This window comes from Cervus elaphus, chromosome 33 (genome assembly GCF_910594005.1).
Source record: "Cervus elaphus chromosome 33, mCerEla1.1, whole genome shotgun sequence".
Classification (NCBI taxonomy): Eukaryota; Metazoa; Chordata; class Mammalia; order Artiodactyla; family Cervidae; genus Cervus; species Cervus elaphus.
The window spans coordinates 11,256-17,769 of record NC_057847.1 but is presented as its reverse complement, the minus strand read 5'-3'; positions in this window follow the sequence as shown (position 1 = coordinate 17,769).

Genomic DNA, 6,514 nt, shown 5'->3' with positions numbered 1-6,514 from the left:
ACACTGCGATGCCCTGACGCGAAATAAGGCCGGATATCCCTGCAGTGACTTGAATGTAGGCTCGTCTTGCATCTCCCAAGACGAAAGGATGTCTGAATCCCCTGTGGAGACCACAGAGAAAGACCTAGTTTCCCACCTCATCGCGACCGGAGGCCTCACATCCTTTGAAAACTCCAGCGGTACGCGGAGATCAGTGCCTCCAAAGGAGACGATGCCTGACTCCTCGTGAAACTTGATAGGAGTCCCAGGATTCCTGTGGCACGTGGAAAGGGACCCTTGGTCTCCCGCCTCAGCTGGAGAGGCGTCCCAATTGCCCTGCCAAGCCTCGAGGAGAATCCCGAGTTGTCCCTCGCAACTAGGCAGGAGTCCTGACGTTGCTGAACAAACACGTGAGTGGAAAGGCCATCCCCATCGTAACTCGAGAATATACCCCGGGTTCCCGCCGCAACTAGAGAAAAACCATGAGACTTCCCCCTCGCCGCGAGATGAGGCCCGATTCCCCTGCACTGCGTGCAGAGCAATTCCGTCCTGCACATCACACATGAAAGGAACCTTGATTTCCTTGATGGCACTCCAGAGAAACCCCAAGAACCCTGTTTAAAGGCTAGAGGGATCCTGAGGTCACTGTAGCAACACGAAAGAGCTCCGTGGACCAAGAATCAACTCGAGATGAGAGGTTAGTCCCTGGCTTCGACTCCAGAGGAATACCACCTTACCACAAGCACCTCAAGAGGAGGCTTCTCTCAGCTCTAGGTATGTGAGAGGGACCCTGAGTTTGCGGCCTCAAGTGGAATGGACACTGCGATGCCCTGACGCGAAATAAGGCCGGATATCCATGCAGTGACTTAAATGCAGGCTCGTCTTGCATCTGCCAAGACGAAAGGATGTCTGAATGCCCTGTGGAGACCACAGAGAAAGACCTAGTTCCCCACCTCACCGCGACCGGAGGCCTCACATACTTTGAAAACTCCAGAGGTACGCGGAGATCAGTGCCTCCAAAGGAGACGATGCCTGACTCCTCGTGAAACTTGATAGGAGTCCCAGGATTCCTGTGGCACATGGAAATGGAACCTTGGTCTCCCGCCTCAGCTGGAGAGGCGTCCCAATTGCCCTGCCAAGCCTCGAGGAGAATCCCGAGTTGTCCCTGGCAACTAGGCAGGAATCCTGACGTCGCTGAACAAACACGTGTGTGGAAGGGCCATCCCCGTCGTAACTCGAGAATATACCCCAGGTTCCCGCCGCAACTCGAGAAAAACCATGAGACTTCCCCCTCGCCGCGAGATGAGGCCCGATTCCCCTGCACTGCGTTCAGAGCAATTCTGTGTTGCACATCACACATGAAAGGAGCCTTGATTTCCTTGATGGCACTCCAGAGAAACCCCAAGAACCCTGTTTCAAAGGTAGAGGGATCCTGAGGTCACTGTAGCAACACGAAAGAGCTCCGTGGACCAAGAATCAACTCGAGATGAGAGGTTAGTCCCTGGCTTCGACTCCAGAGGAATACCACCTTACCACAAGCACCTCAAGAGGAGGCTTCTCTCAGCTCTAGGTATGTGAGAGGGACCCTGAGTTTGCGGCCTCAAGTGAAATGGACACTGCGATGCCCTGACGCGAAATAAGGCCGGATATCCCTGCAGTGACTTGAATGCAGGCTCGTCTTGCATCTCCCAAGACGAAAGGATGTCTGAATCCCCTGTGGAGACCACAGAGAAAGACCTAGTTTCCCACTTCTTCGCGACCGGAGGCCTCACATCCTTTGAAAACTTCAGAGGTACGCGGCGATAAGTGCCTCCAAAGGAGAGGATGCCTGACTCCTCATGAAACTTGATAGGAGTCCCAGGATTCCTGTGGCACGTGGAAAGGGACCCTTGGTCTCCCGCCTCAGCTGGAGAGGCGTCCCAATTGCCCTGCCAAGCCTCGAGGAGATTCCCGAGTTGTCCCTCGCAACTAGGCAGGAGTCCTGACGTTGCTGAACAAACACGTGAGTGGAAAGGCCATCCCCGTCGTAACTCGAGAATATACCCCGGGTTCCCGCCGAAACTAGAAAAAAACCATGAGACTTCCCCCTCGCCGCGAGATGAGGCCCGATTCCCCTGCACTGCGTGCAGAGCAATTCCGTCCTGCACATCACACATGAAAGGAACCTTGATTTCCTTGATGGCACTCAGGAGAAACCCCAAGAACCCTGTTTCAAAGGTAGAGGGATCCTGAGGTCACTGTAGCAACACGAAAGAGCTCCGTGGACCAAGAATCAACTCGAGATGAGAGGTTAGTCCCTGGCTTCCACTCCAGAGGAATACCACCTTACCACAAGCACCTCAAGAGGAGGCTTCTCTCAGCTCTAGGTATGTGAGAGGGACCCTGAGTTTGCGGCCTCAAGTGGAATGGACACCGCGATGCCCTGACGCGAAATAAGGCCGGATATCCCCGCAGTGACTTGAATGCAGGCTCGTCTTGCATCTCCCAAGACGAAAGGATGTCTGAATCCCCTGTGGAGACCACAGAGAAAGACCTAGTTCCCCACCTCATCGCTACCGGAGGCCTCACATCCTTTGAAAACTCCAGAGGTACGCGGAGATCAGTGCCTCCAAAGGAGACGATGCCTGACTCCTCGTGAAACTTGATAGGAGTCCCTGGATTCCTGTGGCACGTGGAAAGGGAACCTTGGTCTCCCGCCTCAGCTGGAGAGGCGTCCCAATTGCCCTGCCAAGCCTCGAGGAGAATCCCGAGTTGTCCCTCGCAACTAGGCATGAGTCCTGACGTCGCTGAACAAACACGTGGGTGGAAGGGCCATCCCCGTCGTAACTCGAGAATATACCTCAGGTTCCCGCCGCAACTCGAGAAAAACCATGAGACTTCCCCCTCGCCACGAGATGAGGCCCGATTCCCCTGCACTGCGTGCAGAGCAATTCCGTCTTGCACATCACACATGAAAGGAGCCTTGATTTCCTTGATGGCACTCCAGAGAAACCCCAAGAACACTGTTTCAAGGCTAGAGGGATCCTGAGGTCACTGTAGCAACACGAAAGAGCTCCGTGGACCAAGAATCAACTCGAGATGAGAGGTTAGTCCCTGGCTTCGACTCCAGAGGAATACCACCTTACCACAAGCACCTCAAGAGGAGGCTTCTCTCAGCTCTAGGTATGTGAGAGGGACCCTGATTTTGTGGCCTCAAGTGAAATGGACACCGCAATGCCCTGACTCGAAATAAGGCCGGATATCCCTGCAGTGACTTGAATGCAGGCTTGTCTTGCATCTCCCAAGACGAAAGGATGTCTGAATCCCCTGTGGAGACCACAGAGAAAGACCTAGTTCCCCACTTCATCGCGACCGGAGGCCTCACATCCTTTGAAAACTTCAGAGGTACGCGGCGATAAGTGCCTCCAAAGGAGAGGATGCCTGACTCCTCATGAAACTTGATAGGAGTCCCAGGATTCCTGTGGCACGTGGAAAGGGACCCTTGGTCTCCCGCCTCAGCTGGAGAGGCGTCCCAATTGCCCTGCCAAGCCTCGAGGAGATTCCCGAGTTGTCCCTCGCAACTAGGCAGGAGTCCTGACGTTGCTGAACAAACACGTGAGTGGAAAGGCCATCCCCGTCGTAACTCGAGAATATACCCCGGGTTCCCGCCGAAACTAGAAAAAAACCATGAGACTTCCCCCTCGCCGCGAGATGAGGCCCGATTCCCCTGCACTGCGTGCAGAGCAATTCCGTCCTGCACATCACACATGAAAGGAACCTTGATTTCCTTGATGGCACTCCAGAGAAACCCCAAGAACCTTGTTTCAAACGTAGAGGGATCCTGAGGTCACTGTAGCAACACGAAAGAGCTCCGTGGACCAAGAATCAACTCGAGATGAGAGGTTAGTCCCTGGCTTTCACTCCAGAGGAATACCACCTTACCACAAGCACCTCAAGAGGAGGCTTCTCTCAGCTCTAGGTATGTGAGAGGGACCCCGAGTTTGCGGCCTCAAGTGGAATGGACACTGCGATGCCCTGACGCGAAATAAGGCCGGATATCCCTGCAGTGACTTGAATGCAGGCTCGTCTTGCATCTGCCAAGACGAAAGGATGTCTGAATCCCGTGTGGAGACCACAGAGAAAGACCTAGTTCCCCACCTCACCGCGACCGGAGGCCTCACATCCTTTGAAAACTCCAGAGGTACGCGGAGATCAGTGCCTCCAAAGGAGACGATGCCTGACTCCTCGTGAAACTTGATAGGAGTCCCAGGATTCCTGTGGCACGTGGAAAGGGAAACTTGGTCTCCCGCCTCAGCTGGAGAGGCGTCCCAATTGCCCTGCCAAGCCTCGAGGAGAATCCCGAGTTGTCCCTCGCAACTAGGCAGGAGTCCTGACGTCGCTGAACAAACACGTGGGTGGAAGGGCCATCCCCGTCGTAACTCGAGAATATACCTCAGGTTCCCGCCGCAACTCGAGAAAAACCATGAGACTTCCCCCTCGCCGCGAGATGAGGCCCGATTCCCCTGCACTGCGTGCAGAGCAATTCCGTCTTGCACATCACACATGAAAGGAGCCTTGATTTCCTTGGTGGCACTCCAGAGAAACCCCAAGAACACTGTTTCAAGGCTAGAGGGATCCTGAGGTCACTGTAGCAACACGAAAGAGCTCCGTGGACCAAGAATCAACTCGAGATGAGAGGTTAGTCCCTGGCTTCGACTCCAGAGGAATACCACCTTACCACAAGCACCTCAAGAGGAGGCTTCTCTCAGCTCTAGGTATGTGAGAGGGACCCTGAGTTTGTGGCCTCAAGTGAAATGGACACCGCAATGCCCTGACTGGAAATAAGGCCGGATATCCCTGCAGTGACTTGAATGCAGGCTTGTCTTGCATCTCCCAAGACGAAAGGATGTCTGAATCCCCTGTGGAGACCACAGAGAAAGACCTAGTTCCCCACCTCATCGCTACCGGAGGCCTCACATCCTTTGAAAACTCCAGAGGTACGTGGAGATCAGTGCCTCCAAAGGAGACGATGCCTGAGTCCTCTTGAAACTTGATAGGAGTCCCAGGATTCCTGTGGCACGTGGAAAGGGACCCTTGGTCTCCCGCCTCAGCTGGAGAGGCGTCCCAATTGCCCTGCCAAGCCTCGAGGAGAATCCCGAGTTGTCCCTCGCAACTAGGCAGGAGTCCTTACGTCGTTGAATAAACACGTGGGTGGAAGGGCCATTCCCGTCATAACTCGAGAATATACCCCAGGTTCCCACCGCAACTCGAGAAAAACCATGAGACTTCCCCCTCGCCGCGAGATGAGGCCCGATTCCCCTGCACTGCGTCCAGAGCAATTCCGTGTTGCACATCACACATGAAAGGAGCCTTGATTTCCTTGGTGGCACTCCAGAGAAACCCCAAGAACACTGTTTCAAGGCTAGAGGGATCCTGAGGTCACTGTAGCAACATGAAAGAGCTCCGTGGACCAAGAATCAACTCGAGATGAGAGGTTAGTCCCTGGCTTCGACTCCAGAGGAATACCACCTTACCACAAGCACCTCAAGAGGAGGTTTCTCTCAGCTCTAGGTATGTGAGAGGGACCCTGAGTTTGCGGCCTCAAGTGGAATGGACACCACGATGCCCTGACTCGAAATAAGGCCGGATATCCCTGCAGTGACTTGAATGCAGGCTCGTCTTGCATCTCCCAAGATGAAAGGATGTCTGAATCCCCTGTGGAGATCACAGAGAAAGTCCTAGTTCCCCACCTCATCGCAAGCGGAGGCCTCGCATCTTTTGAAAAATCCAGAGGTACGCGGAGATCAGTTCCTCCAAAGGAGACGATGCCTGACTCCTCGTGAAACTTGATAGGAGTCCCAGGATTCCTGTGGCACGTGGAAAGGGACCCTTGGTCTCCCGCCTCAGCTGGAGAGGCGTCCCAATTGCCCTGCCAAGCCTCGAGGAGAATCCCGAGTTGTCCCTCGCAACTAGACAGGAGTCCTGACGTCGCTGAACAAACACGTGTGTGGAAGGGCCATCCCCGTCGTAACTCGAGAATATACCCCAGGTTCCCGCCGCAACTCGAGAAAAACCATGAGACTTCCCCTCGCCGCGAGATGAGGCCCGATTCCCCTGCACTGCGTGCAGAGCAATTTCGCCCTGCACATCACACATGAAAGGAGCCTTGATTTCCTTGGTGGCACTCTAGAGAAACCCCAAGAACACTGTTTCAAGGCTAGAGGGATCCTGAGGTCACTGTAGCAACATGAAAGAGCTCCGTGGACCACAAATCAACTCGAGATGAGAGGTTAGTCCCTGGCTTCGACTCCAGAGGAATACCACCTTACCACAAGCACCTCAAGAGGAGGCTTCTCTCAGCTCTAGGTATGTGAGAGGGACCCTGAGTTTGTGGCCTCAAGTGAAATGGACACCGCAATGCCCTGACTGGAAATAAGGCCGGATATCCCTGCAGTGACTTGAATGCAGGCTTGTCTTGCATCTCCCAAGACGAAAGGATGTCTGAATCCCCTGTGGAGACCACAGAGAAAGACCTAGTTCCCCACCTCATCGCTCC